Source organism: Orycteropus afer, unplaced genomic scaffold (assembly GCF_000298275.1).
Source record: "Orycteropus afer afer isolate SDZICR_OR568_19922 unplaced genomic scaffold, OryAfe1.0 scaffold00011, whole genome shotgun sequence".
NCBI classification, from domain to species: Eukaryota; Metazoa; Chordata; class Mammalia; order Tubulidentata; family Orycteropodidae; genus Orycteropus; species Orycteropus afer.
The window spans coordinates 6,365,046-6,380,914 of record NW_006921598.1 but is presented as its reverse complement, the minus strand read 5'-3'; positions in this window follow the sequence as shown (position 1 = coordinate 6,380,914).

Below are 15,869 nucleotides of genomic sequence, written 5' to 3'. Positions count from 1 at the left end.
AATCCTACTTCCGTAGTGATACTGCCTCGGAAACCCAAGGAGGGGTCGCTATGAGTCGGGGCCGACTCGACGGCAAATAACAACAACAACAACATGGGTAGAAAAGTCACACTAAGTAATTTACTACACCACAATATGGAATAAGATTTAGAGGGTTACTCATATTTAGCAGAATAGTGAAAAATTATATAGTTAATAAAACTTGGTGGAGAGGAAAGGGGAGAAAGTAAAATTGAGAAAGTTTTCTTTTTATATTGAATCAAAAAAATGAATGTTTTAAAATGATAAATAATGAATGAAAGATTTAACATATTTATCATATTTATAACAACCAGTAGAATCTAAACAGAGACTCCAAAGGGTAGCTTTTCTTCTGCTGCTCCTGCTTATTTATTTTTTTAAATTATATTCTGTACAGAATTCTGTACTTTTTCTTTTTTAAATCAATGGGAACGTCACTGTTGTCTTTCTGCCACAGATTGGTTGGTGTATCTAGTGATAGCCATAGTGACTGTCTGTGTCTGTGGCCTGATGGAGAAGGCAGGTCAACCCAAACTGGGTACCTAATAAGAACAGAAATTCATTGCCTCATGCTTTTGGAGGCTAGGAATCTAAAATCAAGTTATCAGCCACATTGATTCCTTTTGACAGCTCTGAGGGAAAATCTGTTCCATGCCTCTTTTGTAACTTCTGGTCAAGACCAGCGATCTTTGCTTTTCCTTTGCTGTATACACTGCAATCTTTGTTTCCATCTTCACATGGACCTCAGTACCTAAGGCATTTGACTGCTAAGCAGAAGGCTGGTGGTTAAAACCCACCAGCCACACATTGGAAGGAAGGTTGGGCAATCTATTTCTGTAGTGATACCACCTCGGAAACTTAAGGAGGGGTTGCTATGAGTCAGGTCCGACTTGAGGGCAGTGAGTTTGTTTTTTGTTAAATTTACTCCAGTATGATCTCATGTTAACTGATAACATCTCAAAGACCCTATTTCCAAACAAGGTCACATGCACAGGTACAGGCGGTGTGTGTATGTGTGTGTGTGTGTGTGTGTATTTCAATATATCTCTTGTTGAGGGACACAATTCAATTCATATCAATGGACTACTGAGTTGTAAGTACAACCCTACATAGACTATACTGGTTGTCTCGGAATAGTGTCCTCAGACTCCTCAGCAGAGGAGACTTCTCTGGCCAGCAGAGTCCTCAGACCATCAGATGATGGTCTGAGCAGTGTGATCACAATATAGACTGAATCAGGCACCACTAGATCCCCTATTGTGGTTTTACCAATAACCAACCCTGTTACTTGGATCAGTATGAAGCCTCAGTTTCCTCCTCTATAAAAACTAAGGGTTCAACTCTAGACTTCCTCTTAACTTTTCTATAATTTCACTTATTTTACTTTTATTTGTAAGAACCAGAAACCAAACTCACTGCTGTTGAGTCGATTTGACTCATAGCAACCCCTCCTTGGGTTTCTGAGGCAGTATCTCTATAGAGGTAGATTGCTCAATCTTCTTTCCAAGAAGTGGCTGGTGGGTTTGAACCACTAGCCTTCTGGTTAGCAGTCAAATGCCTTAGGCACTACACAACCATAGCTCCCATTTGTAAAAACTGAGTACTTACAAATCTTTTGAATGTGGAATTACTAGAGAATCTAAGATGCTACTTTAGAATATGTTCGCTAAGAAAGATCTCTGTGTTAACAAACAGCCATCAGTCATGGTTATGTCCTGAAGAGTATTAATCTGACTCAAGAATGCATTAGTTTGTCACTAATAGACTTCTTAATTAAATTAGTGAAATGGCTCAAAAGAGTTCTGGCTTTTGGGAATAGGATTTAATGCACCTTCTCTTCTATCGACTTTTACAATTTGAAGTACTTATTACTTATTTACTGTTTCTTTTTTCTTTTTTTAAAATATATTGTCAAATTTCCTTAAAATGAGTAAGTACTTCAACTTTACAGAGTGCATGCAGTTCATTGCTAGATCATGCCTGGTGATGTAATTTTCTATAGCCCATATTTGAATTGACCCAACAACATTTCCCTCAAACTTCTTTACTTGTCATATTCTCATGATTTCAGTTATGAAATAAGGCTTTTAATGATAAATTTATTTTGTAAACTGGTGAGAGAGCGAGTTAACAAACTTTTCCCCCTATTTTTTCTTTGCTTCTAAGTAATTAGGTCTTAAATCTGATTTTAAATTAAGAGTTTGAATTAAGGCAAGTAAAGCAAAGCCAATTGAGAGGGTTGCTATGTTTAACTGGGTACTTTTCCCCCTGAAGTTTATTGAGGACTTTTGAGTCTTTAGTACGTTTGCACAGTTGCTTAGAGCAGAAAACAGTTAGCCAGAGTAGCTTTGCCCAGCTTTTTGACTGCCACTCAGGTAGCTGAAAACTCTCTGCTTATCATTGGATGACATTGGTTCCATTCTAGCACTTCTGCTTGAATGGGCATTGACATGTACATCATTTAACTGTTCTCCTTCTCTTGGTATATTTTTTTTCCCTCCCTTGGTACTTAGGTTCTATAGGGAGCCAGCTATCCACAGATTTTTAGGCTGAAATGTCAGTTAGAAGGCTGAGTGGAGAGCACCTTCTGGTGGTTGAAGGCTGAGGAAGGCAAATCCTGGCTGAGGCAGGAAGAAATGGCATTGGGGGCCTGAGAATGAAGTTACAGGAGTTTGGGAACTTACAAAGATAACTGTGTGCCAAGCCATTTACATACATTCATCCTTACAGTAACACTCTAGGGTAGGTATTAAAAGTGATGAACCTAGATCTTGGCAGTTAAGTAATTGCCTAAGGTCATAGAGTAAGTATTGGAGCCAATAATTGAACTCAGTTCTGTCTAAATGAATAACATTTATTCAATTCTACTTTATCATTCCACTTCCTATTAGGTAGTATGTATACAAGTAAGGTATTGAGGATTACTGAAAAAACTCCTCTGTACTGGGATACCAAGCCAAAAACAAACTCACAGCCATCGAGTTGATTCCAACTCACAATGAGACCCACTGGGTTTCCAAGGTTGTAAATTTTTATGGAATCTTAAAAGAAAGATAAATCTGCCTTATCTTTCTTCCGTGGAGCAGCTGGTGTGTTTGAACCACTGATTTTTGGTTAGCAGACAAATGCCTTAACTGCTACACGACCAGAACTCCTTCTGTGCTGGATAGAGGCTGCAAATATGAGCTAATATTTCATTTTGTTTTGTTTCAAAGACACCAGATTTCACTCTTGTTTACCTAACCTCTTGCACAAGTTACAGCAGCAAGCCTTCAAAACAGGGCTGGGTTGCAAAGTCTGGATGGAGTGGGAAACAAGGTAGGCAGAAAATATTCTAATTCCCTGCTACACCATTACAAAGCTTGTCTTAATAGCACAAGGAGTACTTGCTTCTCTGGAGACTAAGTAAGTTAAGGATGCTTTGTTCCTTTTTTAAAAAAAATGAAATAAAAGTATCGTATTAAAAGCAAATTCTTCATTTTAAACTGTTGAATGCTATGGTACTTAATTTCAGCTTGTTAAATTTAAAGTCTTGAAACAAAATCCCACACATAAATGTTCTCTGGGCCCATGGCATTTCCATTTGATTGTCAATTGGATTAATTTTCATTTATCTTAAGCTCTTCCCTCTCATTCCTTTTTGTTTTGAGATACTTAAGCAAATATTGACAGTTATGGTTGACTTAATAAGCTGCCTCAGTTATGTAAATGATTTCTGTCATTTATGTTATTGCCAGTTGAAGATAGCCTTAAGTTTTCTGTCTTATTTTTAGGGCTTACTAGTAAAGCATTCCTGATACCTTTTAACATTCTTTTGCTTCTTCAGGCATCAAGCTGACCTTTTTTTCTAGCTCCCTTTAGCCCTACACTTCCTTTGTGAATCTACTGTTTGCTTGACATGAAAAATGAACTTGTACAATTATAGACCCGCTGGCCTTTTCTCAGTCCTCATTCTTCTTGACCGCTCTGCTGCAATTGACACTGCTGCCTCCTCTCTTTCTTGAAATGTCCTTCTCCTTTGGCTTCCATGACACTGTATTTTCTCAGTTCTTTCCTCTCTGGCTACTCCTTCTACTTTTTGTCCTCTCTACAATCTTTCCTGTGGATCAGTGCTGCCCAATTTTTTATTTCACATTGTGACACTTACAGGAGATGGTAATAATTGTGTAGCACACAGGAGTTCCCAGATGAAGCTCCTCAAGTCTGAAGGTGACAGAGAGTATGCTGAGAATGTCAATCTCTTGGCACAGCTGTCATCCAAGTGGGCACATCAATGTGTCTCAGTATACCAGTGGGGAATTTTTTTATATTCATTCCAGGGATCTCTGTTATTCACCTCCAGAACATAGTAGATACAGGGTAATGGATTCGAGGTATATGTTAATACTAAGAAAATCTACATTCCAGGTGATGAAGTACCAGGGATAGACAGGCAGAAGTGCCAGAAAGTTTACACTGAAATCAAGAAGAGGGCATTCCACAGATGTCAGAAGCAGCAAGGATTCAAACACTGGGAGTTGTAGTAGGGGCCTAGCAACATCTGTGACAGGTGTCAGATATCAGGAACAGAAATCAGTAACCAAACTCTCAGCTGAACTTGGCTGGAGTCCAGGAAGATACCAAGACATGTCTGAGTACCAGAAATCAGAACACAGGTCACTCCTCATTAAGATTCAGCCTCAGGTGTTTGTGAGTCCCATGCTGGCCTATGGAAGGAGCAGGGAGTAATGGTGATAGACAGGGAGTGAAGAGTGTTGACTGTAGGTGAGATTCATTTGGATAAATAAGACTTGAGGTGTCTAACTACAGCTGGGCTGGAAAGTTCTTTTATCACCACATTCCCTCTTGGGGACATCATTTATTTCTAGCTGTCAGGTAATGGTTTCCTGTCCTGACTTCTTACCGAAATTTTGGTGGACTAGAAACTGAACATTCCGTCTAGACCTCTTGTAACCTCAAGCTTATACCTTTCATATCTGAACACTGGCTCCACTTCCCACTTCCTGGTTTCTTTATTAACATCAAAATCTAGTATTTTTGACTCATGCTTCTTTTTTGTTTCCTACAATCATTTAGTCATGCTCTGAAGGGTTGCTTGTATTCATCTCTTTCTCTCTCTAATTCAGAATCTCTCTTATACCAAATCACTTCACACTTGCCTCCTTTGTGGACCTGCTGCCTCCAGTCTCCTCTTTCTCTGAAGCATGCTGCATTCTATTTCCTGACTAATCTTCCATAAAATCAATGTTCATTATCTCATTCATCTGATTAAAAGCAGATTCAAGGATTGCCCATGGCCCTCCTACTCACAGAAAAACATCTTTGTTTTTGAAAACTTCCTAATCTAGTCTTACACAAGATATTCAGCCTCTATGCTGTCCGAATGGACTTTTTACTGCCTCATGGATAGATTACTCACTCACTGTCTTGGTTCTCTTGTTGTTGTTGTTGTTTGCCGTCGAGTCGGCCCCGACTCATAGCGACCCCTCCTTGGGTTTCCGAGGCAGTATCACTACAGAAGTAGGATTGCCCAACCTTCCTTCCGAGGAGTGGCTGGTGGGTTTGAACCGCAGCCTTCTGGTTAGCAGTCAAGTGCTTTTAGCCACTATACTACCAGAGCTCCCTTGGTTCTCTAGTGCTGTTATACCAGAAATACCAGAAGTGCATGACCGTAACAAACAGGAATTTATTCTCTTACAGTTTAGGAGGCTAGAAGTCTGAGTTCAGAGTACCAGATCTAGGGGCTGGGTGAAGGCCCCTTGATCTTGGACTTCAGCTCTGCTCCTGTTCCAGGCCCACGGAGCTGGAGGCTTTTTCTGATTCATGCAGCTGTTGGTTACTGAGGTGGAGGGACCTCAAGATCAACAAGTAAAATGGCACAATCCCAAGATCAGCAAAACAGCAGGCAAAGATTCAGCCAAATGTAGGGTCCAGATAGATGTACCAAGAAGCTCGAGATTTTTCCTAAAGCTTTTCCTTATGTACTGGAAGCAGGCCACACCCCTAAGGCAATTACTTAGTTGCTCACAGCAGATTCCACCATGAAGGTGATTGCAATCTTGTTATTGGGAATAACTACATCTAGCTGTCCAGCCAGTTGAAACCATGGCCCAGCCATGTTGACACACCACCTTAACTACCATACTCACTCATTCACCTACTTATTCACCCACCCACCAATCTGACAACTTGCCAGCCTACCTGTGATAGGCAGAAAAATGGCCTCCCCAATACATCTGTGTCCTAATCCCCTAAATCTGTTCATATGTATGTTACATGAAAAGGGGTGAAATAAGGTTGCAGATGGAATTAAGATTGCTTATCAGCTCACCTTAAAATAGAGAGATTTTCCTGGATTACCCAAGTGAGCCCAATGTCATCAATAAGAATGGAAGAGAGAGATTGAAAAGAATCAGAGAAGGAGATGTGAGGAGAGAAGCCAGATCAGAAGGACACAACGTGAGGTCTTGACCTTCCATTGCTGACTTTGAAGATGGAGGAAGGGTGTCTCAAGCCAAGGAATGTGGAAGCCTCCATAGACTAGAAAAGTCAAGGAACAGATCAAATTTGGAGTCTAGAGAAAGGAGTGCAGCCCTGTCAACACTTTGATTTTTAGCTCTTAGTATCTGGTGATCTGTTACAGCATCGACAGGAAACCAGTATACCATTCACCCAACAAATAGTTACTGAGCACTTATTAGGAACCAGGAACCCCACCACCTGCTCACGAGGAGCTCAGAGTTAGAACAGTTCGCAGTAGGAGGTCAGAAAAGTGAGAATACTGCCCTAAGTGTATGTTCAATTTCATTTATTAATTCACTCATTGAACACATATTTAATAAGTGATTATGTGCCAGATATTGTTCTAAGCACAGGGGAGAGGTAAAATCTTCGCCATCTTGGAACTTACAAGCTAGTTGTATGACGCAAAATAAACACACCAAAACCCCCAAAAAAACCTACAACAAAAAACCCACCTCATTGCTGTCCAGTTGATTCCAGCTCATAGTAACCCTATAGGACAGAGTAGAACTGCCTCATAGGGTTTGCAAGGCTATAAAAATATGGAAGCAAACTGTCACACGTATTTCTCCTGCAGAGTGGCTGGTAGATTTAAACCACCAACTTTTTAGTTAGCGGTCAAGTGCTTTAAGCACTGTGCCACCAACCCTTCTACAATAAATGTAAAAAATGTCAGTGAGAAATAATTGTTATGAGGGAGAGTAAAACACATTATAGGGATTAAGACTAAAGAGAGTGGCCACTTTTTGAAAAGATGGTCAGGGAAGGCCTCTCTGAAAAAGTGATATTTAAGAAATGAGGATGAATAGCTCTGAATATAAACAAATTATATTTCTTGTATGAATATGTGTTTTATAAGTTTCCATTCTCTATGAGCTTCATCACTTTAGATGAGCTGATGAAGTACATCTTGGAGATGGATGAGGGATCCGAGTTTTCCCATCTTCTGCAATAATTAGAGATATTTCTGGAGATTGATTTAGAGTATTGTAATTTGCTTATGATCAAAAAGTGTTCTTTTTTACCTTTCTCTTCAACACCTTTGTCAGTCTCTTTAGTGGATCATAAGAAGGTCTTCATTTCCAAGTTCATCCTTCATGTAGTTACTAGGGTAGATGGACAGCTAAGGAATTATCTTGCAGAATTTAATTCAGTTTCTTGTTTTGACCCTTTATTGAAAAAACCGTGAGAACATGATTTTATGTACACAGTCATGACTAATAATGACATTAATCTACTATGAATTCCTTAAAGTTGGTCTTCGGGCCAAAAATTTTATGTTATGATGAAGTGTGTTGTATAATTGAGGATCTTGAGTACAGATGCCTTTTATTAAAATTGGTTTTTATAGTTAAAGGACCTTTTAGTGAGGGAGAAGGGTTGACTTCAGAATTATCTATGCTGTATTGACTTTATGGCACCCTGAGGTACTCTTGAAATGCAAATGTGGGTGTTCATTAAGCAGAAACTGTTTCAAAACTATTATGCTCTGGCATGTTAATGCAGGTGGAAATTTGAAAGCTTCCTGCCTTTCATATTTTTTTCCTCTTACTTTTTTTTTGGGAGGGGATTATTGGCTGGAGAATATGTATGGGTCAAGCTAAATATTAGAGACTCTCTCAAAGAAATATATTTGCATTTAAAAGCCTGGAAGTAACACTCCACTCTCCCCACCTCCCACACACACCTAGGATTCAGACCTGCATTTTTACAATGTATCCTTCAACAGCTGCTAACATATTGTGCTATATATGAAACAACCAACCAAACACATGTGCAACCAACTAAATCTTCCCAGTGCTCTTAGCAAATATTTACAGAACTAGGAGCTCTGGTAGTGTAATGCCTAAGGCACTTGACTGCTAACCAGAAGACTGGTAGTTCAAACCCACCAGCCACTTCTCAGAAGGAAGGTTGGGCAATCTACTTCCATAGTGATGCTGCCTCGGAAACCTAAGGAGGGGTCACTGTGAGTCGGGTCCTACTTGATGGGATATAACAACAACAGAGGAATTTCAACTCTGATTCTTCCTGCTTTTCATTTTCATTCTTATAGCTTCAAATGACTACAACAATGTTTTAATTAGAACTAGGCAATCCAATTGGTCATTGGTTTAATATTTACTTTTAACATTCCTCAGCCTGTGTACAATTAAATAGCTATCAGGCCTGATGTTTGCTATTTTACAACTAGAGCAATGCGGAATTGAGCAGAAAGTATTAGGGGTATACACTAATGGCTTGCATATTTGGTACATAGATTTACATCTTAATGAAAACAAAATACTTATCCACATAGGAAGATACAAATGACGGATCACCTAGAGATGCATAGGTCCTTTCTGGGCTAGAGACCACAAGCCATGATACATCATCACTTTTACTATCATGGTCATGTATAGCACAATATGCATTAATTTGGGTGTGCTGCAGAAGTGGACCTGGCTGTTGCCTTGATACGAGGTAAAAAAGTTTCTTTCTGCCTGCTTCACAGTTCCATATCTTTTTTTAAAGATGGATTATTCTGTATAGCAGTGTTCATTTATGTTTATAAACACTGTATAAAACTATCTCTGGAAAGAATTATGGCTGTATGTTCTGGTTACCTAGTGCTGCTCTAACAAGAATATACCACAAATGGGATGGCTTGAACAAACAAGAGTTTATTCTTACAATTTGGAAGCTTTAAGTCCAAGTTCAAAGTGCCAGGCTCTAGGGGCTGGGTGAAAGCCCCTCAACCTTGGGGTCCAGCTCTGCCTCCTGCTCCCGGCCCATTGCAACTAGAGGCGTTTCTTCACTCAGACAGCTGCTAGCTGTTGAGGCTGCCAAGGCCAAAGTTGACAAGTAAAAAGGCACAGTCCTGATGTTACCAAGCCACACAGCAGGCCACTAACTTAAGTCCATTGTAAGTTCCAAGGTTAGCAGAGCCTAGCAGGCTGCTGAGCAACAACATGGCTACAGGCAGAGTCCAGGTGTGCCATAGGCTAGAGATCATTCCCAAGGCTTCTTATATACAGCAAGCAGATCACATCCCAAAGGCAGCTACTCAGCTGCTTGTGGTTGATCCCACCATGGAGTTGATTGCCAGTCTCATCATGGGGAATAACTACCACCAGCTGCCCAGCCACTCAACCAGGCCCAGCCAAGTTGACACACAAACATAACTACCACACTCTAGATAGTAAAGAACTTGTTAGGCAATGAATGTGAGGGAGATACTAGGGAGAACGATCACTTGTTTGTCAGTTCGTTGCGCTATGGTAGTTTGCATGCTGCTGTCGTGCTGGAAGCTTTGCTATTGGTATTGCAAACACCAGCAGGGCCACCCATGGTAGATGGGTTTCATGTGGAGCTTCCAGTCTAAGATGGACTAGAAAGAAAGGTCTGGTGATATATTTCTGAAAATTAGCCAGTGAAAACCCTATGGATCACAACAGAATATTGTCTAACATAGTGCTAAAAGATTAGCCTCCTGTGTTGAAAGGCACTCAAAATACACAGTGGGCACAACAATATACCAGAGCTTACCAATGATCATGAAGATGGGACAGGACCTAGCAACTGTTTTGTTCTGCTTTACATGGAGTCATCATGAGTTGCGGTTGACTTGACAGAAATTAACAACAGCAATGTAAGAATGGTATATTTGGAAATCATTACTTACTTCTGAAAAATGGACTCATTTAGAGGCATGCTTTCCCATTCCCTCCTTTATTCTTTGTTTCTCTATGCATATTATACTATTGCTATATAATCAAAATATATGTAGTATGAAATATATATATATATATATATATATGAAGAAATAGGAGCAAAGGGAAAACATGACTCAGAAAACTGAGATGAAACCAGAAATGAAGGAGGTTTACAAAATAGATGCCATGGGGTCCTTTTTCTTTACTAGAAGAAGAGCACAAAGTTTATGGAGCCTCCTAACATCAGTCATCCTAGTTATTCTTGGATTGTATGTAAGATTTACAAGTCCCTTTCCAGCAGACTCATAGTGACCAGCTAAAACTTCTTAATCCACTTTCTGGTAATGTAGTTCCCTGTTCAACTGGTGACACAATTGGCTTTAGCATGCTAGGCTCACCACCCATGACCTAGTCTGCCTTTGATTGAAGTTGTCAGAGATTTCATACTAGTTGGTTCCACAATCAATACCCAGGGAAGCAGCAGTCACGAAATCAGATGTTGTATTGCACTGGAAAAGCCTGCTGCAAAGGACCTGTTTAAAGTGTTGAAGAGCAAAGATATGTTGAAGACTAAGGTGTGCCTAATCCAAGCCATAGCATTTTCAAATGCCTCCTATGCATGTGAAAGCTGGGCAATGAACAATGAAGACTGAAGAAAAATTGGTGCGTTTGAGTTGTGGTGTTCACACTGGAAATAACATGGACTGCTAGAAGAATGAAGAAATCTGTCTTGGAAGAAGTACAGCTGGAATACTTCCTGGAAGCAAGAATGGCCAGACTTTGTCTCACCTATTTTGATCATGTTGTTAGAAGGGACCATTTGCTGAAGAAGGATATCATGCTTAGTAAAGTGAAGGGTCTGCACAAAATGGGAAGAAGAAGACCCTCAGTGAGCTATATTGACATGGTGGCTGTAACGATGGGCTCAAGTTTAGCAAGGAGTGAGAGGATGGCGCACCTTTGGGCAGTGTTTTCATTCTGTTGTACATAGTGTTGCTATGAGTTGGAGCCGATTCCATGGCACCTAACAACAACAATAATCTGCCTTTTGGGGCTTTTCTCTCACATTCCTTTCAAGTTTTAGGAATCTGGAATGCATGCATTCTGTTGCTTCTGCCTTTTCACCTCTTGTCTTTCCCACTAAGAGTGTTTTTGGTCCCCATTGTCCAAAACTCAGCCCAAATGTCACTTACTCCATGAAGTCTTCCAGAATTCCCACAGCCAGAAGTGATTTTTTCCCCAATTTCTCACTCCCATAACACCCTTTTTTTTTATCCCTTAGGGGATTTAGCCTATTATACTCTTTATCAGTGGTATTGCCTCTATTTAATTATCAAATGCTGGGTAGGAAGTGCTCCTCACCACCTAATTCAATGCTTTAGATATAGTCAGTGCTCAATAAATGTTTTGTGGAATGAATGAATGGATTTTAGCAGGTAAGATTTGAGCTTCTCCATAAACTAGAATGGTTTGGCTTTCTCTCTGACTCTGAGTGAGCTATTCTTCTAGGGCTGCATTTGGTTTTAAAAATAGAATTAGGGGACTATAAAAATAGCCTGCAATGAGTTATTTGAGAAGTCTCACTGTTTTTTAAGAGTGGTAACAATCCTTTTATGATGCTTTTCATTTACAGCATGGCCTTACAGCCAGCTCTTTTTTGAAACACAATCCCATTATTATGGCTGCCTTTTTCCTCAAACAACTTCCCACGACATTAGAGGTATAATATTGCAGGAATAACTTCTGACAGAGAGGTTTCTGGTTTACAGTCGGGGGGGGGGGGATACATGATGTCAAATTGCTCATCATTTCTGGATCTAAAGGGAAATAGTTTGAAGATTTTATTTTACCTATGTAGTTCCTTCCAACCATGTCATGGAAAACATATTTCCCTATATAGGATAAGAAAATGGTTCAGATAATTCTCACACTTTGCTGAAATCCAAATGTGAAATAGGATTTATTTTGTTTTCTTTTCTTTTTGCAAAATCCAAATAGAAAAAGTGCATATAGGAAGAAAAACAAAAGACTGAGATTCACTTAGTTTGCTCTTGAACTTCACAAAAAAAGGAATATGGATATGAGCCCTTGAAGATTGATGCGTGTGGATACTTAAGCTGTGGGGCGTAGAGGTGGTTTAGGAGTGTTGGAGGAGGTGGATAAAAGAGTCAGGGGGAAAAATCAGATGCAGAAAAGGGCAATTGCTGTTCAGGGCTTTCATGCTTCCTCCAGCAGCTTTGATGCCCCTGCCTCTGAACCCTCCATTTACTGACTTGTCCCCTGCCTCATCCCTTGGGGCCACATTCTCTCTGTCTGCCTTCCAAGACAGGACTGCCCTTATCTGATGAAAAGAAATAGGATAATTGAATATTGTGAGAACAGTGCTAATAGTCATTGAGTTGATCTGACTCATGGCAATTCCACGAGAGTCAGAGTAGAACTGTACTCCATAAGATTTTCTCTTTCTCTTTTTTAAAAATGATATTTTACTGTGCTTTAGGTGAAAGTTTGGGAGCTCTGGTAGCATAGTGGCTAAAGCAATTGACTGCTAACCAGAAGGCTGGCGGTTCAAACCCACAAGCCACTCCTGGGAAGGAAGATCTACTTCCGTAGTGATACTGCCTCGGAAACCCAAGGAGGGGTCTCTATGAGTCCGGTCCGACTCGACGGCACATAACAACAACAACAACAGGTGAAAGTTTACACAGCAAATTAGGTTCCCCTTTAACAATTTTTATACAAATTGTTCATTACCATTAGTTACAATTTTTACAATGTGTCCACATTCTCATTATTTCCATTCTGTTTATTGTTTCCATTGATCCATTGTTCTCATTGATCTTTTCCTCCTTACCTTCTCAGCTTTGCTTTTGGGTAACTGTTGATTGTTTGGTCTCATAAAGTTAATTGTTTAAAGGAACTCATTACTCATGAGTGATATTGTTTATTTTAAAAGCTAATCCATTATTTGTGTGAAAGATGATCTGCAGAAGATGACCTTCAATTCCAAGTTCAAAGGGCATCTCAGGGAGGTAATCCATAGGATTTTCAAAGGCTGATTTTTCAGAAGTCAATCACCAAGACTTTCTTTCATGATATCTCTGTTGTTGTTGTTGTTATGTGCCGTCGAGTCGGCCCCGACTCATAGCGACCCCTCCTTGGGTTTCCAAGGCAGTATCACTACAGAAGTAGGATTGCCCAACCTTACTTCTGAGGAGTGGCTGGTGGGTTTGAACCACCAGCCTTCTGGTTAGCAGTCAAGTGCTTTAGCCACTATGCTACAAACCACCAACTCTTTGGTTAGCAGCCAAGTTCATTAATTGGTTACACTACCCAGTGACTATGGATATTGTGAGAAGGTTAAATCAAGACCCAATAACGCTTTACTTCCTGGGCAAATGAGTGTGTGTGTATGTGTGTGTGTGTGTGTGTCATAATGTGTTTATGTTTTATGCTGCTCTTGAAGTAGCAGCAGGATTGGATGGAAAGAGCAGGTGCTTTCGCTTTAATCGTACATTAGTTTGCACTCTTATTCTGCCATGTATGTATGACTTCAGGCATGCTAATTATCTTCTCAGGTCTCCTGTTGCCTCTTCCCTCATCTGTAAAACTGGAAGGTTAAAATGAACTAATTTAAGAGTACAGTGCCCAGGTTCATAGAGGAAACTCACCAAACACTTATCTTCTCCCTTCCCCTCTGCCCTTTTTTTTACAGAGGCCTGATGGACCCAGCTCCCTTTCTGTTGCTGCATGGTCCAATCCATAGAAGGAATCAGTACCTCCCTGCTTAGACATCAGTGGCAATACTTTTGCCTCTTATGTCACACTATACAAATAAATATTGCCCTTTTCCCTTTTCAATAAATATTGCCATTTTTCATAAATATTGCCATATGGCCCATTTAAGAAATGATTTCTTCTTCCTCTGTTTCTCTAGGAAAATGGAGACCAATTGTTGTGTTGGCTGGCAGCTTGCAAGCTTTTAAGACTCCAAGCACTAGTCAATGAAATAAGAGATAGGACAAAAACATTAAGCATGCTATTAGGCCAATTAACTGGGATGTCCCATGAAACCATGACCCTAAATCTCCAAACCAAGGAACCATATCCCATGAGATTGTTGATTGTATATAAGCAGCCTCAGCAGCAATCTCTCTCTCTTTTTAATTCATTGTTATAAATATATCCATCATATAATTTTTGCCAGATCAATTTTTTACAGATATGCAAAGAATGTTTAATATACCATGGATTGACAGAAGAACAAAAAAAATCCACCTTAGAAAAGTACAATCAGAATGCTCCTAAGAAGCAAGAATGTGAGACTTTGTCTCATGCTTTGGAGATGCAATCAGGAGGGACCAGTCCCTGGTGAAGGGCATCATGCTTGTTAAACTAGAGAGTCAGTGGAAAGGTAGAAGATCCTCAATGAGATGGATTTACATAGTGGCTACAATAATGGGCTCAAACACAGCAACAATTGTGAGGATGGTGCAGGCCCAGGTAGTGTTTTGTTTTGTTCTACATAGGGTTCCTATGAGTAGGAACTGACTTGATGGTACCTAACAACAATAACACAACTTATTGGCAGTAATTACAATAATCAACTGTGCAACCCTACCTTTAATCAATGCAAATTTTCCATCATCTGTTACGCCCCCTTTCTCCCTCCCTGTAGCATCTAGTAACCACTAATAAACTCTGGTCTCTATACATTTGCCTTTTCTTGTGTTTTTTTTATGAGGTCATACATTATTTGTCCTTCTGTAACTTACTTTTTTCACTCAGCATAATGTCTTCTACCAAAACAAAACAAAACAAATTCACTGCCATCAAGTCAATTCCAACTCACAGTGACCCCCTTTGGATTTCTGAGGCAGTAAATCTTTACAGAAGTAGATTTCCCAGTCTTCCTTCTGTCAAGTGGTAGGTGGGTTTGAACTGCCAACCTCTGGTTAGCAGTCAAATGCCTTAGGCACTGCACCACCAGAACCCCTTCATATTGTATTGTGTATCAAGGCTTCCTTTCTTCTACTGAGTAGTACTCCATTGTATGAACTACATTTTGTTTATCCATTCATATGTTGATGGACATTTAGGTTATTTCCACATTTTGGCTATCATGAATAATGTTGCAATGATTATTAATGTACAAGTCTCTGAGAATTTCCCTGGAGCAATAGTGGAAGAAGGCGAGTCGGGAATAGGAGGAGGATATGGAATTTGTAGCTAATTACTTCCATGAACAACTGCCTCCTTTACCGTGAGTTCAGAAGAACTGGGTGGTAGATGGATCAAAGACTTAAATGTGAAATCTAGAACTGTACAGCTCATCAAGGAAAATTTAGGGTCAAATTTAAGGGCCTTAGTACATGGCATAAATAGACTACCAAGCATAATTCAAAAGAGAAACCAGATGATTAGGACCTTCTAAAGATTAAATTTTTATGTCCTTCCGAAGACTTCTCCAAAAGAGTCAAAAGAGAACCTACAGATTGGGAAAAAATATTTGGTAATAACATATCTGACAAGGGACTTATTACTAGAATTTATAGAACACTTCAACACCTCAATAACAAAAAGACAAACAATCCAATTAAAAAATGGGCAGAAGACATGAATAGACACTTC